Source organism: Heloderma suspectum, chromosome 2 (genome assembly GCF_057233095.1).
Source record: "Heloderma suspectum isolate Gila_16-S chromosome 2, 16-S_ref, whole genome shotgun sequence".
NCBI lineage: Eukaryota > Metazoa > Chordata > Lepidosauria > Squamata > Helodermatidae > Heloderma > Heloderma suspectum.
The window spans coordinates 362,090,443-362,103,299 of record NC_139459.1 but is presented as its reverse complement, the minus strand read 5'-3'; the positions used below and the strand labels follow the sequence as shown (position 1 = coordinate 362,103,299).

At 49.6% G+C, this 12,857-nt stretch overlaps 1 pseudogene across 1 annotated transcript; it reads left to right on the top strand.

Annotated features, from left to right (window-relative positions):
* Positions 1-279: 279 nt before the first annotated feature.
* LOC146355662 (zinc finger protein RFP-like) lies at positions 280-5,543 on the top strand (annotated as a pseudogene). The gene is made up of 4 exons (XR_014788646.1): positions 280-758; positions 2,376-2,471; positions 2,816-3,046; positions 5,517-5,543. The product of XR_014788646.1 is annotated as a zinc finger protein RFP-like (transcript).
* Positions 5,544-12,857: the final 7,314 nt, after the last annotated feature.

Below are 12,857 nucleotides of genomic sequence, written 5' to 3'. Positions count from 1 at the left end.
AAAGGTCTAGCAAAGAGCTGACAGCCAAAGAATAAGAGGACAGTCTTTTTCTAACAGGGGGGATGTATATTGTTCCTTGTTGTAATGGAAAGTATTTTGGGATGGATTTGAATGGGTAAACAAGACCCATTCGCTTGAGGAAAGGCCTCCTCCCAGCTCAAGAACACTCCCAGAACTGGCTTGTTGCTGTGGCTCAACACGGCTGTCTTCTACTTTGGACTCTCCTCGGGGTGTGGCCGGGGGCACCGTGGCATTTACAGGAAGGGAAACACCCAGCGACTGAGGAGAAAGTGAAACCGGCTCCAGTGCTCTGCTCTTCTGTGTGGAGCAGCCATGGCTGCTGCTGAGAACCCCGTCCGGGATCTCTGCGAGGAAGCCACTTGCCCCATCTGCCTGGAGTATTTCAGGGACCCCGTGATCACTGCAGAGTGTGGTCACAATTTCTGCCGAGCCTGCTCGGCCCAGTGCTGGGGGAGTCGGACACTGAGGCTTCCTGCCCCCAGTGCAGAGGAACCTTCCAGAGGAGGAGCCTCCTGCCAAATCGGCGGCTGGCCAACGTTGTCGAAATTGCCAAGAAACCCAGGGGTCAGGGGGCCAAAGGGCCAGACGGGGAGGGGCAAGTCTGCGAGTGGCACCAGGAGCCCCTGCAGCTCTTCTGCAAAGACCACGAATCCCCCATCTGCGTGGTGTGTGACAGAGCCAAGGAGCACAGAGGTCACAAGGTGGTTCCTCTGGAGGAGGCTTCCCGGGAGTACAAGGCAGGAAGACAATGCAGAACTTGAATTGGAGCAGGGATAGCTGTGGGCTCCTCTTGGGAAGTTCTCTGTACATTCACTCCAATATGACAGTATTTGGATGAAACCTTTTATTATTTATTGCATGTTGAAGCTCTTTGGATGCTTGACATGAATGCAATTGACAGGCGTGTTTTTTGCTAAGTAAACAGCAGCCGGGGAAGCCTGAGAAGACTCAGGACGGTGGAGGGTGTGGGGTGTGTGTGTGTGGGGGAGTTTAACTCTTCCTCTCCCTTCCACACTCTATACCAAATATGGGTTAAGTTATGTATATATGAAGAAGAGCAACCAAAATGACCCAGGGCTGGAGCAACTCCCCTGTGAGGAAAGGTTACAGCATTTGGGACTCTTTTGATTAGAAAAAAAGGCAAGGAAGGGGAGACATGGCAGAGGTGCATGAAATGAGGCATGGTGTGGAGAGGAAAGAACTGGCCTCCCGCCCTCCCAGATCACACGCGGGCCTCCAATTCAACACTGACCCCCCCTGAGAGTCACCGGCATATCCTCTTCCGCCCCCTCCCGCCAAATGAAGGCAGCCTGGCAGCCTTGCTGATCCTAGGGCAGCGGGGGCAAGACGGTGGAAGTAAGCTCCCTCCCTGCTCTCCGATCCGCTGCAGCAGCTTATCCCTCACACGTCCTGCTCTCTCGATCTGCCACAACTTTTCAAGCCTCCAGCTGCAAACTTTGTACAGTGTGCACTGTAATGTTAATTCTATATAGCCAAAGTCCACTACAATGAGATAAGATTCTATAAAATTCAGTTGTATATGGCCAATATAGAAAATTCTAAATTAAAAAACAACAACAGATAATATTGTTAAATAGAGTACAGGATTGCCTTCAACCATTGGGCCATACTGCCATAGAAGATAGCTGTGTGTGAGTGTACCTTCAATCTCTCCCTCTGTGCTCTGGATATTCCAGCTGCACCACCACCACCCCATCCCATGTCAGGGCATGTTAAACTCAGGGGCTCACCACACGAGGCTTTTTATTCCACAATTTACCAGGGCTTCTGTTTCCTCATTCTAAGCAATATAAACAGCACCTCTTTCCACAGGCAAGTTCTCTGCAGCCTTGGGGTGGAAAGCGAATCATGAATCAGTGGGTCTCCCGAGGGATTCAAGTCTCTCTCTCTCTCTCTCTCTCTCTTTGCTCTGTCTCTGCAAAGCAGCACGGTGTGTGTGTGTGTGGGGGGGCTTTGTTGCTGTCAGCTGTTTACATGGGGGTCGCTATCTTCTTCTTCCTCCCCAGCCAGCTCCATGCTCGCTTTGAGCCTCGTGAGTGACCACGCTCGTGAGTGACCAGTCATGAGTGCACTATAAATACCTTGTGTAAAGACAGCCTCAGACTCCAAGTGGAAATAGTCCCTTATTTGTAGGCTACAATGGGATAGAGTTTTGGCTATTGGGTGGTATAGAAATGAAAGAAAGAAAGAAAGAAAGAAAGAAAGAAAGAAAGAACTTGAGAGCACACCCCCCCCCAGTAAAAAAAAAAAAAAGGATGGCAGGGAAGAAGCATGTTGTTCAACTCCTCTTTCTTTCTCTCTAAACTGAATGTGAACTATGGTTTTCACTGTAGGATCTGATCCATCGTCGCTTGGAGATACTGAGGAAAGAGAGAGAAAGAATTCTGGCATGTAAAGCAGACACAGAAAAGGAAAATGAAGACCTGCTGGTAAGTATCAGTATTACGAGGAAGGGAACAAGTGCAGCCAGTATGTGTAAAAATGTAACGTAAAATGCAGAGGAATCACAAGCCCCGAGGCAGCCTGGCTCTGCAGAACAGCTGTCATTTGGGATGGCTGAACCTACCGTAGCAATGGCTAATGAAAGGACATTCCGAGAGTGGGCCTTGTACACCTTTAGGAAACTCTTTCTCTATTGGATGTTGATTTAATATCTGTGAAAACTCACAAGAACCTTTCCTATAAAATTCTTTTAAGCCTCTTGATGCTGTGAAGAGGGGCCCTATTTCTGGCCCTGGCTCCCGTTTCTCGCCTTTCTATACACTTCCTGCAGAAGCAAACACAGGCAGAGAGGGAAAAGACGGTGGCTTAGTTCAGACAACTACGTCAGTTTCTGGAAGAACAAGAGAAGCTCCTGCTGGCCCAGATGGAGGAGGTCGAGAAGGAGATTGCAAGGAACAGGGAGGATCACCAGGCCAGACTCTCTGAAGAACTCTCCTCTTTCGAAAGCCTCATCCGGGAGATGGAGGTGAAGTCTCAGCAGCCAGCATGTGAACTTCTGCAGGTAAGATGGTGGCAGAAACAGCCCAGGATCCTCTCCAGGGGGAAAGCGGACTTCAAAGCCTTCATGCCTCCTTCGTCCACAGAAGGAAGGAGCCCAAGGCAGGCACTGCAGGCCCCCTAGGCACTTGGCAACTGTGAGGTGGTGCCTTTAAGAGAATTCTTGCCAAGGCAAAGGTGGGGAAATTGACAGCAAAGTGATCTTGCTTCATGCTGTTGCAAGTCAGGAAGGCAAGGTCAGATCTGGCATTCCTGAGCAAATCTAAATTGCAGATATGTAGCAGGTCCAGGACAGGGAAAGGTTAATCTAATTATTCATGGATCTCCCCCCCCCCCGAAGTGATGTCCCCAAAGCATGATTAAATGAGTACCCAGGTGGAAAATGTGGAGTTCCTTAGTGTTGCTGCTGTTGTCAGACTCCCCAATATTCTGCTGCTTTTGACATGGAAAGGAAGGCTTCATTCCTGCTCCGGAAAGCCAGGAGAAGCCTGCCATTCTGAAGGTCCGGCCCGACACTCAAAGCAGACCTCTGCAGCTGGGGCACATCCATCACCCCCTCTGGCATGATCATCGTCTCCCAAACACAGTCCTTTGGCATCTTCCCCTCCTTGAAAATCACTTCAGAGGTCTGCAGTAATCCACACTGAGGCTCCAAGTGGCAGCCCAGGGAAATCTGCTCAGCAGCCTGTTCAGGATCACCTGCCTGTTTCAGCTGGGAGTAGGGATGTACGAAAGTTCCGCCACGGATCTCGGGGAGGCCGAATGCCAGCACATTCGGCCCCCTGAAATCAGTGGCGGAACGGCCCGCCCCCCCAGGACGGGACTTACCTTGGGCGGATCTTCCTGGCAGCGGCGGCTGTGGCTGCGGCTGCGGTGGTGGTTTGGTGGCGGCAGCTGTGGCAGCCATTTCCAGGTTAAAAAAAATGCCGCCGCCATTTCCAGGTTAAAAAAACCCAAAAAACAAAAAAACATGATTGTTTCAAGCGGAACACAAGAAGACAACGGGGTAATTTGAGAGCTCATTATCTGTGATGTATTTATAAATGGAGCAAAGGGCATTTAGTGCAGGAGATGCCCTGGAGGGTCACGGCATCATGTAAAGAGCCTGCAAACTTCCGTGAAGGAGCAATCTCAGTGACAGGATAAAAGCCCTGAAGGAGCCCTGTCTCTCTCAGCGCAGAACATAGTTCTAATAGTACACACACTTCACACCCTCTTCACTCTCTCAGCCCATCAGCTCACATATGTGAATCCACCATATAACAGGAGTACATAACCAGAACCATAGACTTACTATCAACAGATATGTAATGTCATAGCAACCCAAATGTCAGCTTCAGGAACGGGTCACAGAGACCCAGGGAGAGGTATCTGTGAAATTCTACCCTATTTTCAGGAGGTTCTTGTACAAAGAGTGGCTTCCTACCCTTCACCCTCTTTCCCTGGGGTTTGTGAGTATTGTGACCATGTCTCAGGATTAGCCTGACCACACTAGGACAAAACCTCTTGAAACCTTTCTTTCCTCTCAAATTTGGAAAGCTCTCCTCAGACCTTTCGTTTCCTCTCCCAGCAGCGTTAGGAATACTTAACTGATTGTTTTGATTTTGCATGTTTATGAACACTGCTCAATTATCTAATTTCCCCAACTGATGAGATTCTATTTGAAATTCTTGTGACTTCAGAAATTCCCCATTATTTGAAGAAGCCAGTGTCTGGGAGAGTCATTGGCTCACCTTTTGCTAGATATGCCCTATTGCCAACATTAAAAGGTGCTTTAAAAACAAATGCATGTTCAGAGCACTTGCCCAAGTTTGTACATGTGTCTAGAGGAGCAAATTCAGTAACAGTGCTGACAACCAGCTCTGTAACATCCAGGAGCATCCAAGATGAACAGGACTGTGCACTCATGCTTGGACAGCATTGAGGTTTTGATGTAATATGGATGGAATCTCTTGCTGGTTTCACCTCTCTGCTAATGCATTTTGTGCTAATGCCTCGCAGTGAGGAACTGTTCAGGCCCTGCTTCTGGGCTTTCCAGAGACATCTGATTAGCCACTGTTGGGGACACAATGGTGGACTAGATGGACCCTTGCAGTGACCCAGGAGATGTAATCTTAAGTACTGGCCCAAGGCTGGATGTATTGTCACCATTGGCAATCCTCTGTGCAGAGGAATGAGTCCACACACAAAAAGGAACATGCAGTCCTCTTTAGCTCCCAGCACAGCTCCCAACCCCACAAATACATGTCCCTGAACAGACCCATCAGCTCCTCTCCCTTGTGAAAATCTGAGACTTTGGCCTGAACCTCTTCAACCCCCACTGTGGGAAGTCACATCCATTTTCTTTAGTCCTAGAGTGGAGGGTGCTGTGTGGAAGCATCACCAAGTGAGCATGAGGGGGCCAGGGGGCACCTCCATACAGTGGGGTCTGGCAGGCACTGAGCTCCCTCTTCTTTCTCTCTGTTCCCCTCTAGGATGTGAGAAGCACCTTGCAGAGGTAAGTGGATCCCACTCCTTTCCATGATGCTGGGAAGGGTCTGGATGGCATGGGAATGACAGGACCCTCCAGGCTCCTGGGCAGAGAAGGAAGGTCTCCAACATCTCACAGACTAAAGCAGGGACCTGCTTTTGAACTTGTAGCACTCCTGTTCTTCCTCCTCTCCATCACACATGCCGGAAGGCTCTTCCCTGCCTGCAAAACAGACATCCCATCCCAAATGTATGCATACAAAAACCCCACAGGCCAAACATCCCACCAAAACACCAGTGCAGGGAAAACTCACATGCCCCACCCCCAAACACAGGCAAAACGCAAACCATTCACCCTACCCCTAACTATGCACAAAGGAAACACCCCATCTCCCCTCTCACCCCCAGCCACACCCACTTTTGTAGCTGCCAAAAGGTTCTGTGGGGGCAACTGTGGCCTCAACTCCCCCCCCCAAGCAAAGGTTTCCCACCACTGCTGTAAGCTTTCTGCAGTTATCTATCTATCTATCTATCTATCTATCTATCTATCTATCTATCTATCTATCTATCATCTATCTATCTATCTATCTATCTATCTATCTATCTATCTATCTATCTATCTATCCTTACAATACTTATATACTGTTCCATATCAAAAGATTTCAAAGAGGTGAACAGCAAAGATAAAAGAATAAAACACCATGTTAAAACAATTAAAACATTTTAAAAGAAAGAAGTTCTCATAAGACTGAGTTTAATGAACCCCGGCTGTTCTCTCAAGGAAGAGGCTGGTCACTCAATTTGCTCCCTTCGGGAGTATTAGCTTGGTTACCTTTGTTTTTAAGAATGTAAGAGACCTGCCAGGTCAGAGCCAGGGTCCATAGCCCAGCATTCTGTTCGCCCATTGGCCGACCAGCTGTCAACAGGAAACCCACAAGCAGGACATGAGTGCAACAGCACCCTCTCGCCCATGTTCCCCAGCAAACGGTGAACATAGCCTCGCTGCCTCTGGTACTGACGCAGCACACAGCCATCAAGACTAGTAGCCGTTGATAGCCTTCTGCTCCAGGGATCTGTCTAGCCCCCTTTTGAAGCCATCCAAACTGGAGAGTGTGACACTGCTGCCCTGGGTTTGACCTTCTCCAGCCTCCATCTGAGGAAACTGAGAAGAAAACCCACTCAGGACGCCTCCCTCTGCTGGGTCAGTTGTCCTCACTGATACACACGCCTTCATGCTTTTTACTCTCTGGGTTAAAGAGACACTCAGTATGCCGAATTGGTTCCCTCTACCAAAACAGGAGAATTAACAAGGAAATATGTTTTTCTAATGGTAGCACAATAAGACAGTCCAACACGTGGGATTTTGTAGTTAAAAACAAAATTGTATTTAACATAAGAAGAGTTATAAATTATTATTAATCAGTCTATGCTTGGTCCTCACCTCCCTATGTACTCTACCTTTTCTAAATCCTAGTCCCCAAACCCCACTCACTCCATGTAGCTTCCTCAATCCCTGAGGCCCTGTCCGACTTCCGGCTGTCAGTTCCTTCCTTTCATAAGCTCGGGATCCTCACACACACACTAGCCCCGCCTGGGGCACATCTAACAATGCAGACACAGACATAAGTATAGCAGGCATAAGGTACAGTGGCCATCACTGCATCTTGTGGTAGCAAATTCCAAAGTTTGACTATGCCCTGTGTGAAGAAGCCCTCCCTTTTCTTGGTCCTGACCCCCCCCCCCCAATCAGCGACATCGCATGACCCCAATGGGTTCTAGTATTGTGAAAGAAAGAGAAAATCGCCTTCCCCTCCACATTCTCCATACCATGCATAGTTTTGTATACCTCCATCATTTCTCCCCTGACTCACTTTTTTTCTCCACCAGGAGCGAGAAGGAGACATTTGAGAATCCAGTGGCTTTCCCTCCAGAGCTGAAGTGGAGGATCTGGGACTTTTGTGACATAAATCCTTTTCTGGAAGGAGTCATGAAGCAATTCAAAGGTAATGAAGCACGGCTGCAAGGATCATATGCTGGGCATCATTGTATTGTGTTGGGGCTACAAATGGTGGTAATAGCAGTAAAGCTTCCATTTGGCAGCCTGGCCACCATTTCCTTTTCCTCTAGGAAAACCTCCTCTACATTTTGTTGCTCATCCATCTAGTCTGAAGAGGATGTTTTTTTGGAGCTTCTCAAGTTCTGCTTTGGGTTTTGCACCACCCAGAATCATTTGGTATCATCCACAAACTTAGCTTCTCACTCTTGACTCCATATCACGCACTCATGAATCTAACTGCAGGAAAGAGATAAGTAATGAGTTGCTTTGGGCCCCTGCTGCTTATAGCGATTGGGGGTCCTGCCCATTTATTCCTCTCCTTCCTTGCTGCTCACCCTGACACCATCTCACTCATTCATGGATTAAATAGCAGTGGTCCTCATTCACCCTTATCATTCATTACTTATCTCCATTGTGAGAACTGTCCATTTACTCCTCTCTGTCCTTTCTTTAAATCAGCTGCAGAACTATTTTGGGATGGGGGCCAGATTGCCCACCACCCCACCCACCATGGGCTGGATGATGCCACACTCCCCTTTTCCTCCCTTGTTCTGGAAGGAGACATGCAACGGTGCCTCCTCCCATCCCAGACAAAGAGACCCAGGCCACCCTGCAGCCACGCTGCTATCTCTGATCTGATGCGGGGCAGCTTGGTTGTTGGGACTCTGTGCATGGAAGAGTGTTGGGACATCTGGGGAACAGTGCTTGGTCCCTACCCAGCGCATCTGAGCCCCAGCGCCCAGGCCATTGTGCATCCCTGCTGCTATCTTTGATATCTTGTTCTCCCCCCTCCCCCAGCTGCCCTCTCCTATCTCAGATCAGAGTGAGCAGTGGGGGGGGGAGGTGGCCGGCATTGGGACTTGCCCCCACCAGGGAAAGTGGCCACACTTCCCATGTGGCAAGTCCTGCTGCCTCTCATCCCTGCTGCTGACTCCGATCTGAGACATCCTTTGCATGTGGGGAAGAGCGCTTATGTCAGTTGGAATGGAGAGAGTGTAAGACCAATTTAGGGGTCAATATGCTTCATCTCATATTCTGTTTGTCATCTACCGTTCCTTGATAAGTTAATGCAATTAGTTTTATCATTGCTTCTATGGCAGCCACATTGCAACTGCTTCATTTATTGTGCATTAATCATTTTTAAGCGATGTATTGTTTGTGTTATACCATGTCTTCAGTGCTTTTTTTATTTTAATGAATATGACTTTTCACCATTTTGTTTGTAATTTCAATAAATTTTAAATTGATCTTAAATTGAAATTGAATGGATTTTTGGTGTGGTTCTGGCTTAATGGTCATTCCTCATATGCTCAGTGGATCATATTAAAATGGAGGGACAACCCCCCCCACCACCTGATGTTCACCTGCCTCCCATGTACCTGTTAATCAGGATGTCCATTGTGCAAGAATCCAGCCCTTTTCGGGCCTGTCGGATCCCTGCGCCACCCCTGACTCAGCTTGCCTGTGAAGGTGAGCCAGGGGTTGCTCCCAAAATACAGGAACTTGTTCTCTTCCCCCCCCTGCACCCCCCAGTTTGTGGGGGAGGGAAAGAAGAGAACAACCTGTTACCACCGCCACCATGCACAGTCCTCCCTTCTCCTTGCCAGCAACTGCAGGGAGAGCGGGAGAGTTGCGCACGGTGGCAGGGAGTGAGCCCTCCCTTCCTGCCACCGTGCAAAGGCAGAAAATCTGCCCGCTTGCCCGACTCACTGTGGACTGAGTTGGGGCAGCTGGTGGATGCCGGACCAGAGTCCAGGGAACCAAGCTGGAGAAAGCTCACTGAGCTCCACCCCCCAAACAGATTCCTCCAACATCCCTAGCTGTGAAAGACGAGGAAACAAATTACGGGGGGGAACGTGGCTGAATACACAAGGATTTAAACCCAGACTTTCAAGAGCTAAGCCCGTGGTCCCCAACCCTTTTTGGACAAGTGTTCACATTTGGAATATTGAGGATCATGGGCACTGTCACAAAATGGCTGCCATGAGGGGGCTTCCCCAGTCACAAAATTGCAGCCAAGGTGGGCGTAGCCATTCACAAAACCCCCATTCGGTAAGGCTACAAGAAAAATCAGTCACTCACTCAAGAACCTACGTACAAGGTGGAGGCGGGGGTTCACACATACAAGCAAGGCACCCACCACCATCCCACAGCCACCCCCCCCCAAGAAAAACACACGCCACCATCCAGCAGCCTAGGAAACAAAGCCAGACAAGCGCACACATACACGCAAACCCCAGCCAAACACACACTACACCGGCGGTGGGCAATACCCGCTGATTCCCGCCTCAAACCCACTGGGTTCTGCAACCCCCAAGGAAATAACTGCTGGCTGCTGAATTTGCGGCTGCTCAATAGCAGCACACCAGCTGCAAAAAAGCTACGTCTTCCCTTAAAAACAAGGCACATGGGGAGCCTGCACCACAGAGTGAGTCCACGCCCCCCCCGGAGCTCCTCGTGTGCCTTTCGAAGAAAAAACACGGCTTTTTTGCTGCTGCGCTGCACTGCTGAATTGCAGCTACAAATTCGGCAGTGTGGCAGGAGCTGCCAAAAGGCCGGGGGGGGGGATGCCCCCCACGGGCTGTGTGTGGCCAACCCCTGCTGTACACCAAACCAAAGTGAGCTCACAGACGCCACAGGCGAAGCATCTCCCATCTCTCCCCACCAACCCACCTAGCCTCCCCCATGACGCTCCCTGCCCCCGCCCCCAAGGCACCCCACTTCTTTTCTCTGCTGGGCTGCAGCCGCTCCCCATTTTTATTCTCTATGAATCCTTGGAAATCACGATGGACCAGGCGCCGGCACTTCACTTTGCAGCATGCCGGCCCCCCAGCTAAACAACAAGAGAAAATTTTTAAACATTTTTAAAAATAAAGGGCAGGGAGCCTGGTGGGCGCCAGGGGAGGAGTCCACGGGGGACCCCAGAGCAAAGCACTTCAACCCTCTGCCTGAATGGACGACTGCCTCAGATTTGCTTTCTCCACACCTGGAGGTCAAAAATCTCAACTTCTTCTCATCCCATGTCTAAAGAATACTCTTTCATACAACAAGGAGTCTTATGGCATCTTCAGTAGGAATAAATGTTTAAGTGTGTGGTGATCACCTAAACCAGGAGTGGGCAACTAGTGGCCCTCCAGTTCTTTTGGGCTACCATTTCCATCATCTCTCACCATTAGCATTTAAAGCATCTGGAGGGCCACCGGTTGCCCACCCCCATCTAAACGGCGTTGTTGTGGATTTCGCCTCTGTGGAGTGTCACCAAGTTATGGTTCTGTATTTGGGAAGTCCTCGGATGCCAGTGAGCGGTCTATACTGTTTTAAACACCTCAGATTCAGTGTGGTTTGGATTGCAACACTTAAAATATAACTTATGACAATTCCAATATATTGCTAACCAAACTTTCCAGCGGTTCTTTGTTTTATTGTTTTATTATTTATTACTAACATTTATAACCTCCAGCAAAGGAGATCGTTACCTTGTCGTGGTGCTGGAGCTTGAGCACCTCAATGACGCCATGAGCTAAACCGTGAAGGGACACCCAAGATGGGAAGGTCATGGCAGAGAAGTCAGACTAAATACGAAGGTAACGGCAACCCACCCCAGTATTCTTGCCGTGAAAACTAAATGGATCAGTACAACCAGGGATATGTCGGTATACCATCGGAAGATGGGACTCCCAGGTTGGAAGATGGTCAAAATGCTACTGGGGAGGAACAGAGGATAAGTTCAACTAACCCCAGATGTGATGACGCAGCTAGCTCAAAGCCAAAAGGACGGCTAGCAGCCGACGGTGCTGGTGGTGAACGACAAATCCGATGTTCTAAAGATCAACACACCATAGGAACCTGGAATGTAAGAGCTATGAGCCAGGGCAAATTGGATGTGGTTACTGGGGAGATGTCAAGATTAAATATAGACATTTTGGGTGTCAGTGAACTGAAATGGACTGGAATGGGCCACTTCACATCAGATGACCACCAGATCTACTACTGTGGACAAGAGGACCACAGAAGAAATGGAGTAGCCTTCATAATTAATAATAAAGTGGCTAAAGCAGTGCTTGGAGACAATCCAAAAAATGACAGAATGATCTCAATTCGAATTCAGGGTAAGCCATTTAACATCACAGTGATCCAAATATACGCCCCAACCACAGCTGCTGAAGAAGCAGGAGTAGATCAGTTCTATGAGGATCTGCAGCACCTACTGGATAGTACGCCAAACAAAGATGTTATTTTCATTACAGGAGACTGGAATGCTAAGGTGGGTAGTCAAACGACACCTGGAATTACAGGCAAGCATGGTCTGGGAGAACAAAATGAAGCAGGACATAGGTTGTTAGAATTTTGCCAAGACAACTCAGTGTGCATAACAAACACTCTCTTCCACCAAACACTCTCATCCAGGACCTGCAGGAGAAGCTGCCGCCATCGGGGAAGAGGCGTGCCTGCTGCTGCTGCCGCTGCTGCCACCAACACCAGGCCTTCCCTGTGGACTCCTGCCTGGCGTTATTTTTAAGGGGATTTTTAATAGTTTTGTTGTTGTTTTGTCTCTTTAATTTCTGGGGGATTTTGTTGTGTTTTTAGGGGTGGGTAGCCTGCCTGATAGGGGGGAGTGAGGGGGCATGTGTCCACCTGATGGAGGTAGTGGGGGGAGTGTTGGGGGCCAGAACATACCGAGGCTGGGTGGCAGGTGCTGGCGGGGCACTAGGGGCAGGCCAGGCCAGGCCAGGTAAGGGGAACAAGGGAGAGATGTGTAGTATCTGTCCCCTGCTCCAGGCCTGTCCAGAGCCAAAGGATGGCTGGGGGAGGCGTGACCCCATCTTCTGGCCTTTGTTTGCTGCTCTGCAATGCCAGGTCTGTTACCCAGAAAACCTCCCTCATCCATGACATGATCCTGGATGAGGGTGCAGACCTGGCATGTATTACGGAGACCTGGCTGGCCGAGGCTGCTGCTCCAACCCTTGCAGCCATGTGTCCAGCCAGATTTTCATATGCACAGCAGCCGAGGGCTGGGGATCGGGGAGGGGGAGTGGCTGTTATCTACCGAGAGTCCTTGGTCTTCACCAGACCCCCTCTCCGGGAGACGAGGGTTGCTGAGTGCATGTACTGGAGGTTGGGCCCGAAGGGCAGTCTGGGGATTCTGCTTGTGTACCGTCCACCCCGCTGCACAACTGACTCCCTGGCCGAGGTGCTTGAAGTTGTCTCTGATGTGCGTGTACAGTCCCCTAACTTATTGGTGTTGGGGGACTTCAACGTACATTCAGAGGCCATCCTCACAGGAGCACCT